At 45.4% G+C, this 25,158-nt stretch overlaps 1 long non-coding RNA gene across 1 annotated transcript; it reads left to right on the top strand.

Moving 5' to 3' along the window:
- Positions 1–327: 327 nt before the first annotated feature.
- On the top strand, positions 328–10,577 carry LOC144376022 (uncharacterized). Its single transcript, XR_013436016.1, has 2 exons — positions 328–839; positions 10,409–10,577. It is a non-coding gene; the product is annotated as an uncharacterized LOC144376022 (long non-coding RNA).
- The last annotated feature ends 14,581 nt before the right edge of the window (positions 10,578–25,158 follow it).

Genomic DNA, 25,158 nt, shown 5'->3' with positions numbered 1-25,158 from the left:
TCTAGGACAAAGCAAGATGAAAACATTTGAGGAAGGAACAGGTTTCAGGAGAAGGCAAAATCCCATCCTAGGGCATCTGCCCCTGGAACCCTGGCCCAGGGCTTTCATCTCTGTCCCTTTGTTCCCTAGGTAGTGTCAGAACAACAGGGAATGGCAGGCTTGGTGGCACATGCCTGTAATCCAAAGATTCAGGAGACAGGCAGGAGGATGGCAAATTCAAAGCCAGCCTCAGCAACTTAGCAAGTCCTCTCTCAAAAATCTAAAAAAAAAAAAAAAAAAATTGTTAAAAAAAAGGCTGGGAATGTAGCTCGATGGTTAAATGCCCCTAGGTTTAATCTCTAGTATCAAAAGAGAAAGGGCAATAAGGATGATTGTCTCCATTTTGCAGATGGAAAACCCAAGACTCAGAGAGGAAGTGGCTTTCTAGACTCCAGAGAAGCCAGCCAGAGGCCTGCCTTACCATAGGGTGCTAGCCTGGGACCCCAGGCCTCCAGCCTCCAGCCTCCAGCTGCTACATTCCTCAGAACAGAGCCTGGAGCCTGAGGGAGGGGGAGGGCAGGAGGAAGATTGTTTACCCTGCAGGAGGCTGTGTTTGCTACTAGGAGGGCAGCAGATTCCAGAGGGCTGCTGGAGTGTGGGGGTGGAATGTAGGCCTCATGTGGGAGAAGGTGTTGGGGCTCTGTGGGGAGCTGGGTGGGCTGTTGGGTCCATGGGCAGCTGAGAAGTCTGGCCCTTCTTGGCCCAGGAGCTGAGGAGCCTGGAGAGGGAAGACTGCCATCTTTCCCCTACACACACAAACACAAAATGGCTGAAGGTCTCTTGGCCAGAGCAACACCAAGGTGAGTTAATTTTCACAAGGCTGGTGGGGACAGGGTGCGAAAGCAAAGAGTATGTTAGCTGTGATATCTCAAATAAAGCCTTTTTCGGTGTCCTTTATAAATCTGTCTCGTTTAACTGAAATGACTGAGTCAGCGAACAGTGTCCACTTCAGCCCCTGCCCCAATCTGGTCCCCTGACTTCAGGGCTTCAACCTTAAGGTGAAGGGTGTGGGTGGTGATCATGGGGACTCAGTACCAGGGACAGCCCGGTCACCTGTAGGTGGGGGCCAGGTGCAAGTCCCTTCTGGACTCTCCCTGTTTTCCCTTCCTGCCTATCCCACTGCAATGACCAAAGCTCCAGTTACCACAGACATCTCCTCATAAACACGCCCTCAGCTAGGGAGGGTGGGTTTGACCCCCCAGCCCCAGGCCTTTGCCCAGCAAGTGCTCACTGACTTCCTTCCCTCAGCCCCTTTACTGTCTAGGATCCTCTTGGTCGCTTGGGCCAGGGGCCTAGAGAGCAATTACTTCACAGGAGTGATTGCTAAAGCTTTCCACCACCACTGCCTGGCTGGCCTAGGATGCCCCTTTTTTTCCCCATCAGGGACTTCCCAACCCCAGGTAAAAACTCCTATGCCCAGGGGACAGCCCCTACCTGCAATGGGATTAAGGAAGAAGAGTGGTGGAGTGGGCAGAGATAGTGCAATGGGTCAGGAGGAAGCTGCCAGGAAGCGGGGAAGGGCATCTAAGGTGAAGTAACTCAGTTGTGGGGACAGTGTGGCCAGGTACCATTGCCCCTACTGGAAGCAATGAGGATGGCACTGGCCCTTTAAGTGGGGGTGCCAGTCAGTGCCCTCCCCCGCCAACCCAATTCATAGGCACACTGAGCATGTGCAGGAGCTGTGCAAGTGGGGAGAGAGGAGGAGGTTGGGGGGGATAGATTCCGGAGGGAACTTCCCACCCCTTACTTCCTGTAGCTGCCCCCACTCTCCTTCCTGGGTCTGACAAAGGAGCCCATGGTGCTCCCCCAACCTCTTCCCCCTGGGAGTGCTGAACCACCAAGGGCGTTGGGCAGGCCCCCTTGCCCTGGGAAGTCTCCCTACTGCCTGGAGGCCCCATGGGCTCAGCCCAGGGCTAACCTCACTTCTCTAGTGTGGGCGGTGGCTGATCTTCCTGCAACTTAACGTGTTCAATTTCATTCCATTAGTGCCAGGGTTTTTAAAAGTATCCTGGGTTGCCGCTCTGAAAATTAAACACAGTGGGAAGGGTGAGGTCCCTGCCCCCATGCTCCAGCAGCTTCCAGTCAGAGAGGAAGCAAGCAGCTCGGCTGCTAACACCCTTGGCCTTCCAGATTCCCTCTTGGGCTCTCTCTCTTTCCCCTAAAGCCCAGAGGCCCCCAGTCCACCTATCAAAGGCTGCTTTGTTCCCTGCAGCGGGGAACCTCCTCTTCAAACCTTTCCCCTATCTCTAGCTTGCCTGTTTCTGCAGTGTCCCCAACCCCAGACCTCAGCTCCTCAGATACCTTCCCTAGCCCCTCTTCTCCTTCTTAGGTATGAGCTACAGGTATTATCATCTCTTTAAAGTAGATGTGAAACTCATACTATGAAATTTACCCTTCAAGAGAGCAATTCAGTGGCATTTAGTACATTTGCTATGTGTGTACCCCACTTGATAACCTAGTTCTACATCAATCCAAAAGGAAACCCCAAATGCATTAAGCAGTTATTTCGCATTCTCTCCCTTCCCCAACCTGAGCACCACCCATCTGCTTTTTGCCCCTGTGAGTTTACTCACTCTGGATGTATTCCAGAATATACCCAGTCAAGAGGGAAAGACTCAGAGCCTATACTAGAAAACCATGGTCTCCTTGAGGGTGCTACTGTGGAGAGAACACTGGGCCAGGAGTCCTGAGACTAGTGACTCATCTGAGTTCTTCTCTGATTCAGGGTTCCCTGTGTTCATTTGTTCAAAGCGGGTCAGGGGCTTCGGGCCAGTCCAGGATCCTGGGACCCCCAGGCTATGCTGCCTGGCAGGAAAAACATTCTCCCCTTTTACCCTCCTTGCTCCTCCTGGCAGGCCCAGGCAGTGAAGGTGGCCCCAGGGGACAGTGTGATTCATACTGTGAGGTCTGGGGTCAGACCCAGGAGATGAAGAAACTTCAGCTCAGAGAGGTTGAGAAATTTGCCCAAGGCCACACAACTGCTGACCTGGGAGCCGGTTAGGTCTGATTGTAGTCTGAGCTCTTGACCACTGTACTTGGGTCTTCAAAGAGATAAAGCAAGTTAAGGGCTTAGCTAAGTGCCAGCTGTGTGGGAGTTGCTCTCAAATGGAAGCAGCCATAAATTTTACTACTTTCAGGGCATTGCATAATCATGAATAGCTCATTCCAAGGTGGTTCTTGGGAGTTCTTCTCAGTCCCTCTTTCCCTTATCTTTTGAGGAGAGTTTCCTCTTTGCCTCCTTTACTGGCCTCCCTAGGGTGGCAGCTTTTGTGGGGCTGGACGGGGCTTCCTGGACTCTGAGGCCTGTGAGCAAGTAGGGATGGGAATCATGGTTCCCCTCCCCTCCAAAGGAGGAGGAGATGTTGCTCTGTCCCTCACCCACTTCTCCAGGGTTGAACATCCACCCCAGCCCCTAAACAGAAAGTCCTTTGTGGAAACACAGAAGGGAGGGGCCTTGCCTGACAAGGGGATAGGCTGAGCAGCTGGCCCCCAGTTGGCCACTGTGTCCCAGCTGCCTGTAGCACGGACATTCCAGAGACCACCTGCTCCAGAGACCCTCTCTGGATCCCATCCAAGAAGGAATACCCCAGACCAGCCCTCAAGGCTCCTGCTGTCTGAAAGCCTCAGGGCAACTAGGGTGGCCCCCCCTTTCCTGTTCCCTCTTACCCCAAGGGCTCCAAGAGGATGTTTCCAAGGAGATTAAGTTGTGGGAGGAAATTGAGATCCCTCTGGGCCTCCAGAGCCTGCCTCTACTACAGCCCTGCCTTCCACAAAAAAGAAAGGGATGAGCTGCCTTCTCCCTGGTCTCCTCTTCTATACCTAGTTCTTACTCCTTCCAGCTTCCTCCTGGTGACTCCTTAAGTCCCCACCCCCTGGCCTCCAGGCAGCCCTTCAGTGACTCCTTTGCACCAGGGGAAAGACCCAGACAGACTCCTTCAGTCTCGACTGGAACCAAGCCCTGTGGTTGCCTGGCCAGCCAGATCCCACTCTAAGGATCACTGGGGCCCCAGGCACCACTGTCCTTTCTGGCTAGACCTCCATTCCTTTGTTTGTCCATGGCAGTCAGCTATTTTCCCTGTGGGCCTCTGAGAAAAGGTCTCTTTTTTTTCCTCTGGGCCCCTGGCCCAACTGTCCTCACTTGTAATTCACATTAGCTATGTCTGTAGCCACAGGCGGCACCTCCAGCGGTCTCCCAGGCCCCCTTCTGAATGACCTTGACTTCCCACCCCACTTGGGCAGTGCACCCAAGCTGCCTTTCCTCCCTCCTTTCCTGGGTTGCAGATTCTAGAAAACTTTTTGTAAAAAAATTATTTTAATATTTCCAAATGGTTATGCATTTCTATTATGGTCCGAACAATATTGAAAAATTATTTTCACCATGATTTGAAATTCCTATTTTATCCTAAATTACCTTCACATCTGTGTGCTTCATATTCTATGTCAGTTCTCTTTCTCCTTTATTTTTCTGTTTATTTTGCAGTGCTGGGAAAGGAACCTAGGGCCTTGCATGGGGTAGGCAAGTGCTCTACCTGTGAGCCAAACTCCCAGCCACTCTTTCTCATTTATCGATGGACCAATTCCATTTTAAAAGTTGTTATAGCTGGCCACAGTGGTGCATGCCTGAATCCCAGCAGCTCAGGAGGCTGAGACAGGAGGAACACAAATTTGAGGTCAGTCTTATCAATTTAGCTAGCTTTAAGCATCTTTCTAAGATCCTATAACAAAATAAAACACAAAATGGCAGGTGATGTAGCTCAGTGGTAAAGTTGGGTTAAATCCCCAATGCCAAAATAAATAAAGAAAAGTTATAATCAACTGGGTGTGATGGTTCATACCTTTAATCCCAGTTACTCAGGAAACTAAAGCAAGGGGATCACAAATTTCAGGCCAGCCTCAGCAATTTAGTGAGACCCTCTTTCAAAATAAAATTTAAAAGAAAGGCTGGAGATGTGGCTTAGTGGTAGAGCAGCCCTGGGTTTATTACCAGTACTGCCAAAAAGTAAAAAATAAATCAAAAAATGTTATTATATCTGCATAGTATGCTTTTTTTTTTTTAGAGAGAGAGAGAGAGAGAGAGAGAATTTTTTAATATTTATTTTTTTAGTTTTTGGTGGACACAACATCTTTGTTTGTATGTGGTGCTGAGGATCGAACCCAGGCCGCACTCGTGCCAGGCGAGCACGCTACCGCTTGAGTCACATCCCCAGCCCTGCATAGTATGCTTTATTATCTGATAACTCCATTCCCTTTTATTAATCTTTTACTGAAGATTCCTAGATATTCTTAGATTGTTAATTTTTTCCATGCATTTAAAAGTTGTACTTGTCCAGATCTCCACTCAAAGCATGTATTTATAGATCTATATATAAAGATAGATAGACAGACATGCAGTTATAGATATCTTGGAAAGAGGCAGGCAAAATACTCCTTTAGGCTGAATTATATATCTTTCTAAATCTAAATCTATGACACTCTCTTGTATTCCTTTTCATTATAAAATGTACATAACATAATATTGTGCCATTTAACCATTTTTAATAATCATCATCTTTTTTTTTTTAATAGGTCTGGGAATCAAACCCAGGTCCTCATGCATGCCAGGCAAGTGCCCTACCACTGCACCACATCCCCAGCCCTCATCTTAATCATTTTAAGCATACAGTTCAGACATTAAATACATGCACATTGTTGTGAAACCATCACCACCCTCCATCTCCAGAACTCTTCATCTTCTCAAACTAAGGCTCTGTACACGTTAAACAATAACTCCCTACTTCCCACCCCCAGTCCCTGGCAACCACCACTTGGCTCTTCTAGAAGACTTTCTACATGACTGCTTCCCTGCTGCCTCCTCTTGCAGAACTCCTATGTTTAATAAATCACTACTACTTTTTTTTGGTACTGGGGATTGAACCCAGGGGGCTTAACCACTGAGCCACATCCCCAGCTCTTTTTATATTTTATTTAGAGATAAGGCCTCACTAAGTTACTGAGGCTGGCTTTGAACTCGAAATCCTCCTGCCTCAGCCTCCTGAGCTGCTGGGATTATAGACATGTGCCACCGCACCTGGCAATAAATCACTACTTCTCAATCTGACTGCCCATTGGGAAATTTTCCTGCAAGAGTCACGTGGGAAAGTTTTATTTCTTATTTTCAGTACTGGGGGATTGAATCTAGGGGTTCTTAACCACTGAGCCATATCCCAGCCCTTTTTATTTTTTATTTTGAGACAGGGTCTTATTAAGTTGCTTAGGGCTTCCCTGAATTGCTGAGGCTGACTTTGAACTTGTGATCCTCCTCCCTCAGCTTCCCTATTTGCTGAGATTACTGGCATGTACCACTACACCTGGCTCCAGCCCTTTTTATTTTGAGACAGGGTTTCCCTAAATTGCCAAGGATGGCCTTGAACTTGCCATCCTTTCTGCCTGAAGCCTCCTGAATTGCTGGAATTACAGACATGTGCTACTGCATCCAGCAAATTGGGAGAGGTTTTTAAAAAGTTCCAGTGCTTAAGCTGGGCATTGTGGTGCATGCCTCTAATCCCAGTGGATCAGGAGGCTGAGACAGGAGGATTGTGAATTCAAAGCCAGCTTCAACAATTTAGTGAGGCTCTGTCTCTAAACAAAATATAAAAAGGGGCTGGAGATTGGCTCAGTGGTAGAGCACCCCTGGATTCAATCCCTGGTAGGTACAAAAAAAAAAAAAAAAAAAAAAAAAAAGAAGAAGAAGAAAAGAAAAGAAAAAAGAAATTCTAATTTAATTGTTCTAGAGGATATCCCAGGCATTGGGTTTGTACTAGGGACTAAACCCAAGGCCTTGCATGTGCTAAGCAAATGCTCTACCACTGACCTACATCCCAAACATTTTTTTAATTTTATTTTGAGACAGAGTATCAAACCTGAAACCACCCTCTTGAATTTAGCGATTACCTTTTTATTTTTTTCTTTTGGTACTAGAAATTGAATTACTCTCTGTGGCCTTTAACTTGTGAGCCTCTTTCCTCAGCCTCCTTGGTTGCTGGTTTTACCTGTGAGCCATACCTGACTTTTAAATGCTTTTAAATGCTAATCCTCATTTATGAAGCACCCTGAAGGGTTCAAGGTAGTTTCATTCAAGTGAATTTCTTTGGGTACAGTGGTCAGATTCCTATTTCACAGATGGGGAGGCCGAGTTTTGGGGAACTGAATTGACTTGTGTGGAGTCACATGATTATTAAGTCATAACACAAGTAATAACAATATCCAATACTTATTAGATGCCAACCAGTGCAAATTTTACACACTTCATCTCCTTTATTCCCTATGAGCATTTTGTAGGTTAAAGAATTTGAAGTAAGTTGCCCAGTGTCATGGGGCTAATAAAAGATCACATCAAGTCTTGAACCTGGGCAGTCTGACTCCAGTGCCCATCTCTTCACCACCCCAATACACTACAGTGACTTACGACAGCCTTGGGTCTCCTTTTTTTTTTTTTGTATCTTTTATTTACATTTTTCTATTTTTTTTTGCTTCTGTATCTTTTTTTATTGTTTTTTCACAACATTACAAAGCTCTTGACATATCATATTTCATACATTAGATTGAAGTGGGTTAATGAACTCCCAATTTTTACCCCAAATGCAGATTGCAGAATCACGTCGGTTACACATCCACAATTTTACATAATGCCCTATTAGTAATTGTTGTATTCTGCTACCTTTCCTATCCCCTACTATCCCCCCTCCCCTTGGGTCTCCTTTAATACCATCTGCTTTGCACCAGCAAGTCAAGTCCCATTGCTCAGTGTACCTTCCACATCTAGCAGAGGGTCATGCCTATCTCTTTTCTTTCTTTCTTTTCTCCTTCTCTCCCTTCTTCCTTCCTTCTTTCTTTCCTTTCTTCCTTCCTTGTGCTGGGGATCAAACCCCGGGCTTTGTGCATGCTAAATATATATATGCATATTAATTTATATTACTTGAATATTCAAATATTCATGTGTGTGTGTGTGTGTGTGTGTGTGTGTGTGTATGTGTAGGCATATATAGGCACTAGAAATTGAACCCAGTGGAGTGCTACACTGAGCTACATCTCCAGTCCTTTTTATTTTTTTATTTTGAGATAAGGTCTCACTAAATTGCCCAGACTTCAAGCTTTGGATCCTCCTGCCTCAGCCTCCTGAGTTGCTGGGATTATAGGCATGTGCCGCCCTTCCTGGGTCAAATATTTGTCATAAACTATTTGAACTATAAAACAGACACCCGTGTACCCACTTCCTGATAAGAGGCAACATGGCCGTGTTTGTTCCTGAAGCGTTACTCTCCTCCTTCAGTAGCCCCACCCTAGAGGTAACTGGCACCCTAGTATAATAACAATCACTTCCATGCATTTATAGAAACAGAAAGTTACTTTTTGGCTGACAATCAGGGATAGTCTTGTCAAGGTGTTAGAAAGACAAAGCATAGCAAGAAGTGGGGATCAAAGTAAAGGGAGAGCTTGAAGGGAGTCTCTTTTGAAATATGTTAGGTGAGATGTTTCAGATAAGAGAAAGGTATACGTAGAATAGTAAAACGGAGAGCCTACTTGGGAACTCAAACATGAAAAATGGATTTTCTTCCCCAGCTGCATCATTCCAGATGAACCACCCTCCTGAATTTGGGATTTACCTTTTTATTTTTTTCTTTTGGTACTTGAAATTGAATCCAGGGGCGTGCTTTACCACTGAGTCATGCTCCTTTAAAACTTTTTAAAATTTTGAGATAGGGTCTCACTAAATTGCCAAGGCTGGCCTCAAACTTGCAATCTTCCTGCCTCAACCTTCTAAGCTACTGGGGTTATAGGCATGTAGCACCCTGCCAGGTGGGGCTTATCATTTTTAGCTGGATCTTGGGGGAGGAGCAGGGATTTGTCAGAGAAGAGATGGCGTTACTCACAGAGAGCACAGTAGGACAAAGACCCAGAGCAATGACCTGGGGAGGCAGGTGTTGGGCATGTGGGAAGCAAGGTACCTATGGGGGTGGAGCTTTGGGTAAGTTTGGGGAGTATTATGGTTTGAATGTGTCGCCAAAGTTCAAAGGTTGGAAACAACTCCCATGTGACAGTATTGGGAGGTGGGGGCCTAATAAGATGTGATAAGGTCATGGACATTCAAAATGAATGAATTGGCCTGGGGATGTGGCTCAAGCGGTAGCGCGCTCGCCTGGCATGCATGTGGCCCGGGTTTGATCCTCAGCACCACATACCAACAAAGATGTTGTGTCCGCTGAAAACTGAAAAATAAATATTGAAATTCTCTCTCTGTCTCTCTCTCTCTCTAAAAAAAAAAAATGAATTAATCCACTAATCCATCAAATTTGAATGGGAAAAGTTATAAAGGGACTATATCCTTGATTAAAAGGATGAGTTCTGCCCCCTTCCTCTGGTTCAATCCCAGTATCATCTCTTGCCCCTGTGCCTTCTGTTTTCTGACATAGATGACAATAGCATGCAGATGTGGGTCTCTTGATCTGGAATTCCTCAGCCTCCAGAACTGGAAGATAATACATTTCTTTTCCTTTTAGCCTGTGGTATTTTGTTATAGCCATACCAGATGGACTATGATATGGAGGTAGATAAGCATCCAGTCCACCCTCCTCTGGGGTCTGACTCGTATTTCCCTCCATCATTGACCAAATCCTAATGATTTGTTAGCTTGACTGAGATCCTGAGGGTAGAGAACCTTTTAGTCACCTCAATGACTAGCACAAACAGGCTTTTATTAAGTATTAGATTGATAAATAAGTGAATGAATGTTTGTTTCATTGATTTCAACCTTCCTGGTGGGGGCTGCTGGTGGCAAGAAGATGGGCCCAACAGAAAGTCTGCATGAGAATGTTCTGAGGGGAATCAGACACAATAGCACCTGTGTCTTCATCAGTGTTGCCCAGTTAAGATCTTGCCTTGGTACGTATCAGGGAGGGAGAGAAATCGGCTGTGCAGACAGATGTGCCACGTTGCAGGGATGCAATGACCAGATGGGCTTCTCAGGGGTTCTGCCACTGGTAGCATCATTCACAACTCTTCAAACTGTTATTGGCTCTGATTGAAGTTAAGCAAATAATCAGTCTCTCACAGAAGTAAGACCTCCTTAAAAACACTCCTCAAAGCCCACAGATCCCCTTCAGTGTGCTCATTAGGTGGGAGCTGAGTACACTGCACAGGCCCCTCCTTTGCATTCCTAGAAGCCCCCTCAAGGCTGGACATGCTTCGGTAAGTTCTGAGCTGCAAAAAGTGCTTTTCTCAGAGGCTGCATCCCACAGGGGCCTAATAAACAGATAAAATGCATCTGCAATTAGTGGCATCTCTGCTCTCAAAGACTTAATTCTCTAGAGGCTGTTCATTTATTCTCTTGCAGCATTCAAATCTGCACCACAACCTGTTTGGACCAGACCTTGGCTTAGAGAACCCTCACTTCTGTCCAATGGAGAGGACAGTGCAATAATGTAGAAGAGACAAAAGAATCCAGCTGCGTGTATTGTATAGACAAATCTTAAAAGCTTTCAATAAAAAGGGAGTTGTTAAAAGATTTTGGAAGTATTGACTTATAGAAATTTGGGCCACTCGATTCTGAATTTGCAGGGTTCCTATTAATGAAATCATTTTGTTCTGTTTTTGTGCTCTTTAATTCAGTAATTCTGTAATTCTGCTCAGGTACAGAGAGTGCGGAGTCAGGTTGTAACCTCCACTATCCCTTCTCCCCCTATTTGCGGCAGGGTGCCAAATACCCTGGACTTGGGATTTGGCGTGGGAAGACTGGCATTGAACTCTGGTTCCAATGGTTTACTGGTCCAGTGATCAAGTGGTCTTTCATTCACCAAATGTTTGTTGGATGCCAGGTACTGGGTAGGTAGGTGTTAGACAAAAATAAATAAAACACAATTTCCTCCCTTCTCTGTTTTGTTGTCTTTTTTTCCCTTTGTACTGGAGATTGAACTCAAGGACACTTAACCACTGAGCCACATCCCCAGCCCTTTTTATATTTCATTTAGAGACACTGAGTTGTTTAGGGACTTGCTAAATCACTGAGGCTGGCTTTGATTTGCCGAGGCTCACAATCCTCCTGTCTCAGTCTCTCAAGCCACTGGGATTACAGGCATGAGCCATCTCACCCGGCTGTTTACTTTACTTTTTAATATTTATTTTTTAGTTATAGTTGGACACATAACTTTATTTTATTTATTTATATGTGGTGCTGAGGATTGAACCCAGGGCCTTGCACGTGCTAGGCGAGTCCTTTACCACTGAGCCACGACTCTAGCCCCTCTTTCTTAACTTTTAAACACTGAGTTCTTTTAATTATGAACTATCTTAATTGGACAAATAAAGAATATTCAGAATAATAGAGTGAACACCCATGAATGAATCATTAGTCAGGTGTGGTGGCACAGGCCTGTAATCCCAGCTACATGGGAGGTTGATACAGGTATGTATTCCAAGTTCCAAGCCAGCCTGGGCAATTTAACAAGACCCTGTTTCAAAATAAAAAGGGCTGGGGATGTGGTTCAGTTGAAAAGTGTCCCTGGGTTCAATCCCAGTACCAAAATAAAAATAAAAACAAACAAAAATCCCAAACAGCTTAAGAAATAAAGCTAGAAAAACATTTGAAGTCTCCTGGGCATATCTCAGTCTCCTCTCTCTCACTAAAAGAAAAACCTATTCTGCATTTGGTATTTATCACCCCCCCCATGCCTTTTCTTTTTAGCTTTCTTTCTCTCTCTCTCTTTTAAAGCATCCTTTATGCAAATAATTTGGGGACATGCCATGAGTCACTTTAGTGTTTCAGGTACAAATTCTTTATTAATTTATTTTTTTATGTGGTGCTGAGGATCAAACCCAGTACCTCACTCTTTCGAGGTAAGTGCTCAACCACTGAGTCACAACCCCAGCCCCTTTTGGTAGGGGGGATTCAACCCAGAGAGCTTTACCCTAGCCCTTGTCATTTTTATTTTATTTTATTTTATTTATTTATTTTTAGTTCTCGGTGGACACAACATCTTTGTTGGTATGTGGTGCTGAGGATCGAACCCGGGCCGCCGCACGCATGCCAGGCGAGCGCGCTACCGCTTGAGCCACATCCCCAGCCCCTTGTCATTTTTTAAATTTAAATTTTTATCTTTGCTTCCATTCGTTTTTCTTTTTTTTTTTTTTTTAATTTTGAGACAGGATTTCCCTAAATTGCTGAGGATATTTTGGAACTCGTGTCCCTCTTGCCTTGGCTTCCCAAGACACTGGAATTGCTGGAGTGTGCCACCTTATCCAGCTCCTCTTTTCTATTACCTAAGTGTGTATGTAATCTTTTTTTTTTTTTTTTTTTTTAAAGAGAGAGTGAGAGAGGAGGGAGAGAGAGATAGAGAGAGAATTTTTTTTTTAATATTTATTTTTTAGTTCTCGGCAGACACAACATCTTTGTTGGTATGTGGTGCTGAGGATCGAACCCGGGCCGCACGCATGCCAGGCGAGCGCGCTACCGCTTGAGCCACATCCCCAGCCACCGTGTGTATGTAATCTTACACAATATGCAGTGCTAGGCTGTTAGGCACTGTTAAAATTTGTCCATGAACTAGGTATGGTGGCATGTGTCTGTAATCCCAGCAATGAGGAGAAAGATTGAGGCAGGAAGATTACAAGTTTGAGACCAGCCTGGGCAATTTAGTGAGACTCTGCCTCAGAATAAAGGACTGGGTGTGTAGCTGCCTAGCAGTGCCTGCCTAGCAGTGACTGCCTAGCATGTGCAAGGCCCTGGGTTCAATCCTTAGTATTGAAACAAAAAAAGTAGACTCATATAGTTTTTTTGTTTTGGTTTTTTAGTATTAAGGATTTAACACAGGGCTTCACTCATGCTAGACAAGTGCTCTGTAACTGAGCTACATCCCCAGTGCTCCCAGTCCTTTTTATTTATTTTATCTATCATCTGTCTATCTATTTTTGGTACTGGCGATTGAACCCAGGTGCTGAAGAACCACTGAGCTACATCCTCAGACCTTTTTAAAAATTTTCAGACTGGGTCTCACTAAGTTACCCAGGATGTCTTCCAACTTGCAATCCTCCTGCCTCAGCCTCCCAAGTAGCTAAGGTTCATTTTTTAGTGAGAAAAGGAGCTGGGGTGTTGCTTAGTGGTAGAGACTCTCTGAGTTCAATCTCCAGTACCAAAAAAAAAAAAAAAAATAAGTCTAAACACTTTCTATGCATCTCTTGTTTTACCCTCTTGAGAGCTCCATGAAAAAAGTGTTGCTCCTTAACACTGTTGTATAGATGAGAAATTGAGGAAGTTGAGGAACTTTTCTTTCCTTCTTCCTTCCTCTTGTTCTTTCTTCTTCTTCTTTTTTCCTGTTTTTTGGTGTGTGCTGAGGTTTGAACCCAGGACCTCTCCGATGTTAAAACATGCTTTCCCACTGAGCTAGACCTCCAACCCCTAAGGAACTTCTGAAAGGCCACATAGTAAGGGCTAGTGCACAGCCCCAAGGTTTACTGTCCCAAGCCAGTCACTATGGTCTGAGGTCCAGCCTGGTAGAATGGGGTTACCATTAGGACAAATTTTTGGAGGCTGGTAAGACCTGGTAACTGGGATTTATCAAGTGAGGAGACCTGAAGAGGAAAGAGGTGAACCCTGATGGGTTGGTTGGGAGAAGTCACAGAGAAGCATTGGATTAAGCTGGCTCTTTGGACAAGTCATCTTAGAGTATGGTACCTGTCTCTGATGGTCCTAATTAGGATTTAAGGTGCTTGCTTGAATTAGGTAAAGCTCCTAACACCTCGCACAGCGCTAAAGTTCAGTGAAAGATTGTTGAAGGAGTTAATGAACATATTAGACCTCCTTGGAGCCAGGCTCCTTTTACCTTGAGTCTGGGTAGACCAGCAGAGAACTGAAATAAATGGTCACTTCACATCCCAGGTAGGAAAGACTCCTCCACTCCCAGCCCACAGGACTGCAGAAGACCTGTGAGGGCAACTCCTTCCCAGATGGAGAAGAAATAATAATATCACAAGACATTATCAAATCCCTTCCCTAACCCAGCACCCTGCACCCCTTTCCCAGCTCTACCCTGCATCCAGCAGAAGGAGCTGGAGTTCAGAATCTACAATTCCCAGAGAAAAGGCCCAGGCAGGCGTGGGATGGGCTGAGGAGGTGTGTTTGTTTTGATCACGCTGCTCAGGAAGAGGAGGAGGATGTGGAGGAGGAGGGAGAGAGGGGGTTGGGGTGGAGGAAAGGGGAGGATTAATTTGCTACGTAGACTCTAAGGCCAAGGACTGCAGCTTGTCCCTGAGTACCTCCCCTCCTCCACTTGGCATCATCGGAAGGGTTGCCTTGGGGCACCCGTGGTGGGGCGGGAGTATGGGGAAGCTGAAACCCTGGAAGCGGGAGGGCAGAGTGGGGCAAAGATGAGCGAGGCCATTCACAGTCCCTGGTGGGCTGGGTTCTGGAAGAAAACCCCTGAGCTGACCAGCTCCCAGTGCCAAGCTGAGCCTCAGCCAGGTTCAGCGAGAGCTGGCTCAACAGCGGCACCTGCCGGTCGGGGTCCTCCCTGCGGGGCGGGGCGGGGCGGGGCTCCCCCACCGCTCTGGGGTCCTGCAGATGAGTCACTCCTGGTCAGGGTCTGCTGTCTCCCTAAAGCTGTCAAATAAAAAAAAGTCTCGGGTTGATGAATGTCCCGAAGCTGTGGGCCCTTGCCCTTCCGCTCACCACTTGTGCCCTTAATTCCACCCTGTTCATCCAGGACTCTGACCAACGGAAAGGCCCACCCTGGGCCAGCTCCCTGCTAGCACTAGGGGAAAAGAGCAGAATAGAAATCCCTAACTTTTAGAAGGCTCCTGGTGTGGAAATTTTTGTGGTTGCATTAAAAAAAAAATTATTTGGAAATAATTTCAGGCTTACAAAAGAGTTTCAAGAAGATACGAAGATTCTCTATGTGTTTTACCTGGATTCACCAGTTGTTAAAATTTTGTGCACTTTCTTTTCATGTATAAAATATATACTTTTGCCGGGCATGGTGGCACACGCCTGCAATTCCAGCAACTCGGAAGGCTGAGGCAGGAAGATCCCGAGTTCAAAGCCAGCCTTAGCAATTTAGCAAGGCACTAAGCAACACAGTGAAACCCTGTATCTAATAAAATACAAAATAGAGCTAGGGATGTGACTCAGTAGTCGGGTGCCCCTGAGTTCAATCCCTGGTACACTCCCCCCCCCCAAAATATATATAATTTTATATGTATATTAAAATGTATGTGTTGGGTGTAGGCGTGGCTCAGTGATACAGAGTGTGATTAGCATGCTTAAGGTCCTAGGTTGGATCCCACACAAATACATACATATGTATATATTACTTTCTGAACTGAGAGTAAGTGGCAGCTGTCATGCACCTTGGCCCACAAATACTTCAATGGACATTTACTTCCTAAATATAGGATATTCTTTTGCATCACCATAGTTGACTTTCTCCTTCAGGAAATTAATTCATTAATTAAGGTCCTGTTTAATTTTTTTTTTTTTTTGAGATAGGGTCTGGCTAAGTCACCTAGGTTGGCCTCAATCTTGTGATGCTCCTGCTTCAGACTTCTAAGTTGCTGGAATTATAGGTGTGTGCTACTGAGACTAGCAGGAAATTTAATATTGATGACTAATCTGTCCACACTCCAGTGTTATCCACTAATTCAATAATGATCCTTTAGAATATTTTCCTTTTAGTATAGGATACAGACCATGATCAAACACTGCATATGTCTCTTTATGCTTCTTTTTTTGGGGTGGTGGGGTACTAGGGATTGAACTCAACCACTGAGCCACATCCCCAGCCCCATTTTGTATTTTATTTAGAGACAGGGTCTCACTGAGTTGCTTAGCACCTCGACATTGCTGAGGCTGGCTTTGAACCTGAGATCCTCCTGTCTCAGCCTCCTGAGCTGCTGGGATTACAGGCATGTGCCACTTCGCCTGGCCTCTTTATGCTTCCTTAATCTGGAGCAATTCTTATCTTTCATGATATTTTTTTCAAAGAGCTCCTCCTCTTTTGATATATATATATATATATATATATATATACCAGAGATTGAACCCAGGGATTGAACTCAGGGGCACTTGACCACTAAGCCACATCCCCAGCCCTATTTTGTATTTTATTTAGACACAGGGTCTCACTGAGTTGCTTTGCCCCTTGCTTTTGCCGAGACTGGCTTTGAACTTGCGATCCTCCTGCCCCAGCCTCTGGAGCTGCTGGGATTATAGGCATGCACCACCCTTTGGGCCTGGCCTCAAAATTTTAGTCCTCCTTCCTTAGCTTCTGTTGTCACTGGGATTACAGGCCTGCCCCACCACACCTGGCTCCCCTTTTGCTTTTAATTAAACATTCCTCATTTTGGTTTTGTCTGGTGTTTCTTTAATCATAGATTCAGACTATGAACCCCTGATGAGAATACAAACCCTATTCGTGGGATGATTTTTTTCCCACTTCAGGGGTTCACAAAACTCCTGAGCCTCTGAGGATTAAGCCTCAAATTGTCTGTCAAAAATTAAATTTTCAGGGCTGGGGTGGTAGCTCAGTGGTAAAGCGCTTGCTTAGCACATGTGAGATATTGGGTTTGATCCTCAGCACCACATAAAAATAAATAAATAAAATAAAGGTGTCCATCTACAACTAAAAAAAAAAAAATTAGATTTTCAAAACAGGTTAACAGCATTAATTCCGTGAGTTTTCTCTCTGCTGATGGCCAACTTAGGCTCTGTCTCTCTTTCCCCCCTTCTTTCCATGCTGAAATCCAGCAGCTGCTGTTGAGAGCACTCTTTTTGAAGGCCTCTAGGGACACCCTAATTCCCAGTTCCAGAGTCCTTAACCTCTTGACCTCCTCCAGGATATGGCTAGCTGCCACCTCCCTGGAATCTCTGGAGGCCAAGTTTGGCTTTGCCAGTCTCCGCCCATCGCCTTCGTCAACAAATGATGCAGTGAGGAGCTGGCTGCCCTGGGAGTCACAGAGGTAGCCAGCTGTGGAGTTGCTCCTGCAGGAGGTGCTTGTCAGGATTTCTTTAGGTCCTGGTCTTTTTTGCGCATTCCCTGAACCCCAGTGAAAACATCCTGTCATTTTCTGTTCTGGTTCACATCCCTGGGGAGAGCTCAGCCTTCTAGTAGCTTCAACATCCGCTCTCTTGTTCAACGCCCAGGAGGGCAGCCCTGCATCTCCACCCTCCTGCTTGGACTGACCCCCTGGATGCCCCTCAGAGTCCATGAATCTAAAGTGGAGGTGTTTACTTCTTTTCAGTCTGTTCTGCCTCCTTTATTCTTGTCCTGTGGTGACCTCACCATCTCTCCAGCACCTGAGCTAGTTCTTTTCATGAAAGCCAAGTCTTCACCATGGAAGCTCTCTCTCCCTTCCTTCCCCTCTGCTGCTTCTTCCTGGTCTGTGGTTAAAAATGCATTCTGCATCTGATCCTCAAGTCTTCCTTCTTCTTCACTGAAGCCACAATCAGATGTGGCTGACCATGTTCCTCCCACCACACCTGACTCTGTCAGCCACCCAGCTCAAGTCTCACAACCCTTAGTATGTCCTTCCAAACCTTGAGAGTTGGGCCTGTGGATCCTTCCAGATCCCTCCTCTTCTCTTGAGCACCATAGCCCTTACTCCAAACTTGTGGTATTTCTCTCAACAGATGATTGCTGCATACTGTCTGAAACTGACATTTTCTTTCCTTTATCTAACCTCTGCTGCTACTCCATCAAAAGCTCAAATGTCACTCTCTGTGCAGCCTTCCCAACTTCTCAGGCTATTCTGCTTTTACACCTGGGCAAGAGGGGTCCCACTCTTGGCTCCTCCAGCTGTGTCCCTCCCCTCTGGGTGAGCAGGTCCCTAGGAGCCCTGCCTCCCTTCTAGACCAGCACTGACCAGTGGAATTTTCTTCAATGAGGAAGTGTTTACCATCTGCACTGTGCAATGTGGTAGCCACTAACCACATATGCCTGTTGAGCACATGAAGTGTGACTCAATGTGATTGAAGAACTGAATTAAAAAATTTTTTTCCACCCTGGCACTGGGGATATTGCTAAGTGGTACAGCAATTGCCTATCATGTACACGGCCCTGAGTTCAAGCTCCAGGATCAAGAAAACACACAAAATTATTTCCTTTTGAGTAGTTAAAATTTCATTAACCAGGTGTGGCTAGTGGCTACCATATTGGATTGCACAGGGCTAGGAGATCTTCTGCCCCTGGGACTTAGCATTCCCTGCCCAAAGGTCCCAAGTTTGCTCAGGGGCTGCCTAGGCCTCATCCCAGCTCTTCTAAGGGCAGAGCACATGGAAAGTGTGCAGAGCCCCCAGCAGAGAAGATGTCAAGGGTGCTGTTGGTGAAATATGGAGATGGATATGCAGTGGAGGTATCTACATGTGTGGGTGGCGGGAGCCTTCATAATGCAGGACAGAGCTAGGTGTGGGGAGGGAAAGTGGGGGCTCTCTCTAAACAGTCATATTCCAGTGCAGAGCTGTGTTTCTAGAATTTTTATGGGAACTTGGCTTTCCTGTAGAAAGTATATATGCCAGGGTAAGAATGTAGAATTCATTTTATTTAGCTGTGTTGGTTTGATTTATAACTTTAAATATTTATTTTTATTTAGGCATGTATTTTTGTGGTGCCACTAAGCGACATCCCCAGCCCCTTGTATTTATTATTTTGAGACAGGTCTTGCCAAATGACCCAGGCTGACCTTAAACTATGACCCTCCTACCTCAGTCTCCCAAGTAGCTGGGATTACAGACTGGGATTGCGGGCATGCACCACTGCTCCTGGCAACTTATAAATATTTAGATGGACAGTAAGTGGGTTTCAATTGACTTATTGCCCTAAACTCACACATGCCGGGAGTCCTCTAAGATTAGCATTCCTTCCTCAGTGGTCCCGGGACACACAGACCTTCCTTCAGCACTCCCCCTCTAGGTTGGGAGCTCTTCCTGAGTCTAATTCTTCCACATTCCTCCTGTACTTGTCTCTGATCTGCCATCTTCTTGATTTTTGGAAAAGTCACTTCATCTCATTGAGCCCCCGGTCTTCTCATCTGTGCATAATGGAGCTGTCATAGTCAGTTTTGGATAGCTATAACAGAATACCTGAGACTAGGTAATTTATAAAGAAATGAACTTTATTTTTTATAGTTCTGAGAAATGCAAGCCTGATGATCTATAGCTGTTGAAGGCCCTCTTTCTGCCTCCTAACAGGGTGGAAAGCATCTTGTGTAGGGGTGTGCCCAAGGGAGCTGAACTTACCCTTTTATCAGGAACTCCCTTCCAGAACACCATGAGTCCATTACTGAGTTCTCTGCCCTAACCACCTCTTAAAGGGCCCATTCCTAATGTTGCATTGAGGATTACATTTCCCAACATGGGATCTTTGGGGGACACATTCAAACCAGAACAGGGGCTAATAATACCAATCCAGGCACATTACCATGAGAATCAAACCGAACAAGACACTTCTAGGGACTCCACACCCAGTGTTCAGCAGGTCTGCCATAAATGTTCCTTCCACCAGCATTCATTAAAAACCTGCCGTGCTCGGTGCAGTGGCACATGCCTGTAATCCAAGTGAGTTGGGAGACTGAGGCAGGAGGATCACAAGTTTGAAGCCAGCTTAGGACTCAGTAAGGCCCAAGGTAACTTAGCAAGACCCTGTCTCAAACAAAAACAAAAACAACTAGGGCTAGGGATGGGGTTCAACAGTTAAGTGCCCTTGGGTTCAATCCTTGGTACAAGAAAAATAAAATAAAAACACTTACTGCCTACCAGGTGCAAGGGTCTGCTACCCACTCTAAGTGACCCCTAGCCATGAGAATGACCTTGGATATCTAAGCAGCTCCCTCAGCCCACCCACTCTGCTCAGCCTGGCAGTCCTGGGCTAAATTGGAAATTGACAATCTAAAAAAAGATAACTCCATGCATTTTTTTTTTTTTTAGAATTTTAATATTTATTTTTTAGTTTTCGGTGGACACAACATCTTTGTTTGTATGTGGTGCTGAGGATCGAACCCGGGCCGCACGCATGCCAGGCGATCACGCTACCATTTGAGCCACATCCCCAGCCCCAACTCCATGCATTTGAAAATGTCAAAATGCACTTCTAAGTAATTCTTGGGTTGAAAAATTCCTAATAAAAATTAGAAAATATCTAGAGCAGAATATTAAAATTACTCTGCATATGAGCTGAGGTTAGTAGTAGAACACCTGCCTAGCATGCAGGAGGCCCTGGGTTCCAACCCCAGCACCTAAAAAAAAAAAAAAAAAAAAAATACTATGCATAAAGTCCTTTGCACCCAGAGCACTAAAAGTGGAAGTGAGGATGATAAAGATGAAGCAATAGTCTGGGAGTGGGGTTATCTGTAGGACAAACTTGCCAGATGGCTGAGGCTGAATGGGGAGGGGTAAAGACCAAAGGAAATGCATCTGGGGGTAACAATGATTTGGGGATGGGGGGATCCAAGGATGAAGCACAAACAACCCCATTAGTTGGTGGTTTTTCTAATTCCATTTCTCTGATGAGGGCTACTGAGATTGCTAATGGCGATCATTTAAGTCCCCCATTGAAGTGGCAGAGCCAGGATTTAAATCCAGATTGGCCCTCTTGATTTTTATGCTGCCCCTGAAAGTTCAGCAGAGGGAGGCAGGAGAAACTCTTTGGTTAACACCAAATTAACCTTAGATTAAGAGTTTTAGTCTCTGAAATAGTCTGCCAGAGGCATGCATGTGGTCACCTTTCTCACTCTGGAGTATCTGGCTGAGTTGAGGGCTTTGGAGCACAGCTGTCACCTTCATTGATCTATCGATCCATCCAGAGCCCTGCCAAAATGCATTCCTATATCTTTCATTCAATATTTAGCAAACACTTTTTTTTTTTTTTTTTTACAGTACTGGAAGCTGAACCCAGGGCCTCCCCTGTAATAGGAAAGTACCCTATCACTGAGCTACATTCCTGGTCCTTTTTCAATTTTATTTATTTATTTCTGTTTTATGTTTTTTTTTAAATTATTTTTTTAGTTGTAGTTGGACACAATACCTTTATTTTACTTATTTATTTTTATGTGGGTTCGAACCCAGGGCCTCACACGTGATAGGCAAGCGCTCTATAGTTGAGCCACAACCTCAGCCCTTAAATTTTATTTTGAGACAGTGTCTCACTAAGTTATTAGGCTATCCCTGCACTTGTGATCCTCCTGCTTCAACCTCCTGAATAGCTTGGATTAAAGGTGTGCACCACACATGTGGCCTTAAGCAAATACTTCTAGAGACTGTCCTAGAAATTCAGGGATTGAAGAGACACAGTTCTTACCTTGGAGAAACCCATAGTCCAAAGAGACAGGTCATGTAACCTGGACTTTCAAAGAGGCCTCACCTAAGATCAAAGGCCTATTATTATCCCGTTTGGGAGGGTGTGGGTAATCTTGTTCATTGAAGGGGATACAAATTGGTGTAAACTTTTAGATGGCAATTCTGTGACTGCCTATCAAAAATTTAAGAACACTTGACCTTTGATCCAGCAATGTCATATTTATACATTTATCTTATAGTTATACACATAAGTTTTTTTTTTTTTTTAAACTGGGGATTGAACCCAGGGGCACTTAATCACTGAGCCACATCCCCAGCCCTTTTTATATTTTATTTAGAGACAGGGTCTTGCTGTGTTGCTGAGGCTGGTTTTGAACTTGTGATCCTCCTGCCTAAGCCTCCCAAACCTCTGAGATTACAAGCAGGCACCACTGCTCCCAGTCAGATATACACATAAGTGCAAACAAATATATATATATACACCAAAATGTTTCCTGCAGGCAGCACTGTTTCTACCAGCAGGGGAATAGTAAAATAAGTTATGACAGATTCCTGTGATGGAGGACTATGTACAGGCAGGTACAATACAGTAAGTAAAAATAGCAAGGTGCTGCATGGTGTGAAGTGTGTGCTACTATTTCTGTCAACACCCCCCCCCCCAACACACACGTGACTTGTATGTCCCCAAAGTATCTCTGGAAAGATACATTAGCACTGTTATCTTTTAATTTTTTTAAGTAGAGGCACTTACAGAATAATAGTGAAGGGAAGAAGGGAGGTGACTCTCAGGGAAATCTGCTAGTCACCTGAGCTTTGAGTGTCTCCAGCAATTGCACAATCCCTCCATCAGGTGTAACAAAATGAAAAGTCACCCCTGCCTGATTTCACTCATTGCGGAAAGTCTTGACCTGTTTTGGCTGTCATACCAACTGTTCCCAGAAGGAGGCAGCACAGACCCACCAAAGCATTGGTTGCAAACTTGACTATCAAGCTTCCCCTGTAGGATTTTCTCCTCTGTGGACCATGATTGGAGAGTTACCTTCTGCCCAGCCAAGCACATTTATTTATTTTATTTTTATTTTTTTAATATTTATTTTTTAGTTTTCGGCGGACACAACATCTTTGTTTTTTGGGTGTGGTGCTGAGGATCGAACCCAGTCCGCATGCATGCCAGGCAAGCCTGCTACCGCTTGAGCTACATCCCCAGCCCCAATAAAGAATAGTCTTTTTTTTTTTTTTGGTGTTACTGGGGATTGAACCGAGGGTCTTGTGCATAGGCAGCAAGCATTCTACAACTGAACTACATCCCCAGCCCCCAACCAAGCACATTTAATAGGTTAAAACTGTTATATTTTCTCTTTTATTATTATTATTATTATTTGGTAACTCCTGGTTCTGATCAACATGAGAGAGAAAGACTCAGGCTTGCTGGAATGATAATTTTCGTTTTTTTTTTTTTTGTTTTTTTTTTTTTAGAGAATTTTTTAAAATTTTTACTTCTTAGTTCTCGGCGGACACAACATCTTTGCTGGTATGTGGTGCTGAGGATCGAACCCGGGCCGCACGCATGCCAGGCGAGCGCGCTACCGCTGAGCCACATCCCCAGCCCTGGAATGATAATTTTCAGCATAAGGGGTTTTACTTAATCTAGCCTTATTTTTTTTTTTTTTTTAATCTAGCCTTATTTTTGCCAGGCTTTGGGTAACAGATGGTAAGTAATGACCTGAGAACCCCAGGGATTGAAGACCTAGACTGGCGGTGGTGCACTACGGTCTTTCTGGGTTCTCAGCTGTAGGGCACACTCATGTATCTTCTCTGCCTTCCTCAAAGAGGTAGTTCTTTTTTTAATATTTATTTTTCAAGGGCTGGGGATGTGGCTCAAGCGGTAGCGCGCTCGCCTGGCATGCGTGCGGCCCGGGTTCGATCCTCAGCACCACATACCAACAAAGATGTTGTGTCCACCGAGAACTAAAAAATAAATATTAAAAATTCTCTACTCTCTCTTTAAAAAAATATTTATTTTTCAATTATAGTTGGACACAATAATTTTATCTATTATTTATTTATTTATTTATATGTGGTGCTGAGGATCGAACCCAGGGCCTCCCACGTGCTAGGCAAGCGCTCTACCGCTGAGCCTCAAAGAAGTAGTTCTGGGCAAGAGGAAGCATGGGCACCTCAACCCACAGACTGCCTTGAAGTAGTCATTCTCCCAGATACCTGTGGAGTCTGTCCCTTGCTAGGCTGTGAGCGGTAGGGACTCTTCTTTTTGGTCACAGAATCCCAAGGATCCTAAACACAGTACTGGGCTGGGCACACAGTTGGTACTATGGAAAATTTGTTGATGAGTTGAAATGGCCACTGAGGAAATAGGAGCTAAATTCTTAAAAAAAAAAAAAAAAAAAAAAGAAGAGGAAAAAAGAGAAGTCCTTAATCTCAAGGGCAAGGCCTCAAGGGTAAGGTTTATCATCTGTTTCAGAATGGAAGAGATGGCAACCGGCAAGCAATGGGTCACCTTCCCAGCAGGCTCAAGGCCAATATTGCTTGTGACCCACCTTGGGGGTCCCTGGCTAGGACATGACAACTCAACAACCTGGGGTGCTGGTCACCTTGGCTGAAGAAAGGCTTAAATTAGGTCAGTGTGGGAGAAGGGATCAGCTCATCCCAGGGTCTTCCTCAAGATTTGATGATTTCCCAGTTCCTGATGAAACTCTTGTCAGTGGTTTGAGGGCAGAAGGAGGAGGAAACTATTAAGGAAGGGATCACATATAGCACTGGCCTTGCCTGGAGAAAGTTCAGGGCTCATTCAGTGGGCACTCCCTCTCCAAACCCTGGTCGTGTAGGGTGGGGCCAATGGGGAGCTCCACAAATTAAATGGGAACAGAGAGAAGCAATTGAAAGAGTCTTAGTTTCATGCTGGAGATTGAGCCCCAGTCCTGAGGGTCCACCCCTTCATATTCTCCCATCCTAGATGAGAGGATCAGTGGGGGACCAGGGCAGCAACCCCAAGACAGGGTAGATTTTGGAGGTGGATAGGGAGGAGGCCTGTTTCAGCCCTTTCTTTGCTGTGTGTCCTTGGAAGAGTCACTAACCATTCTAAAACGAGGACATCAATACATACCTTTGATAGGATGAATGTGAAGAGCTTGGAAGTATTTCTGAAATTAGCAGACATCAGAGATTATTATTCTCAAAGTGGAGAGGCCATCCTAGATTCTTGGTGGTGACAGCGACAAGATATTTTCCCCCTCCTCTGCGGTGCCTGCTCTTTTTCCAGCCTGGCAGCTGTCTTAATCCTCCATTCCTCAACACCCTGCTTTTCCTTGGCACTGTCTTGGTGGTCCCCAGTTTCTCCAGCCTGTTCTTTTCCATGGATTCCCCCGTTCTAAAACCCCTGGGGATGCCCGCACAGACACACAGTAGAAGTGGGACAGGTGATGAGGGTCTCCGCTGCTGTGGTCGGTGTCCCCACCGTTTGGGGGCTTCTCTTTGCAGATGGTTCCCTCTGGTCCTCAGCTCATATCTAGACTAATAGAGGAGGATAGATACAGAGGTGGGGGGCCTGGAAGGGGGTTTCCACCTTCTCTGTTGGGGACCCAAGAGGGGAGCGCAACCCTCGCTCCCAACGTCGCATCACCACAGATCCCCAATCCGCGCTCGCATTTGTTGACACCGTTCCACTCGGTGGTCTACCCTCTCCAGCTCCAGGCCACGATCCCCCTCACCCAGCCAGGGCCAATCCCCCACGCTCCCGGCGAGCCGAGCGATGCGGTTCTAGGACCCGGAGGCGCCACCGAGCGCGCCGCCGC

The sequence above is a fragment of the Ictidomys tridecemlineatus genome, chromosome 3, assembly GCF_052094955.1.
Source record: "Ictidomys tridecemlineatus isolate mIctTri1 chromosome 3, mIctTri1.hap1, whole genome shotgun sequence".
Taxonomy (NCBI): Eukaryota; Metazoa; Chordata; class Mammalia; order Rodentia; family Sciuridae; genus Ictidomys; species Ictidomys tridecemlineatus.
The sequence above is the reverse complement of the archived record's forward strand: the minus strand, read 5'-3'. Positions and strand labels throughout refer to the sequence as shown.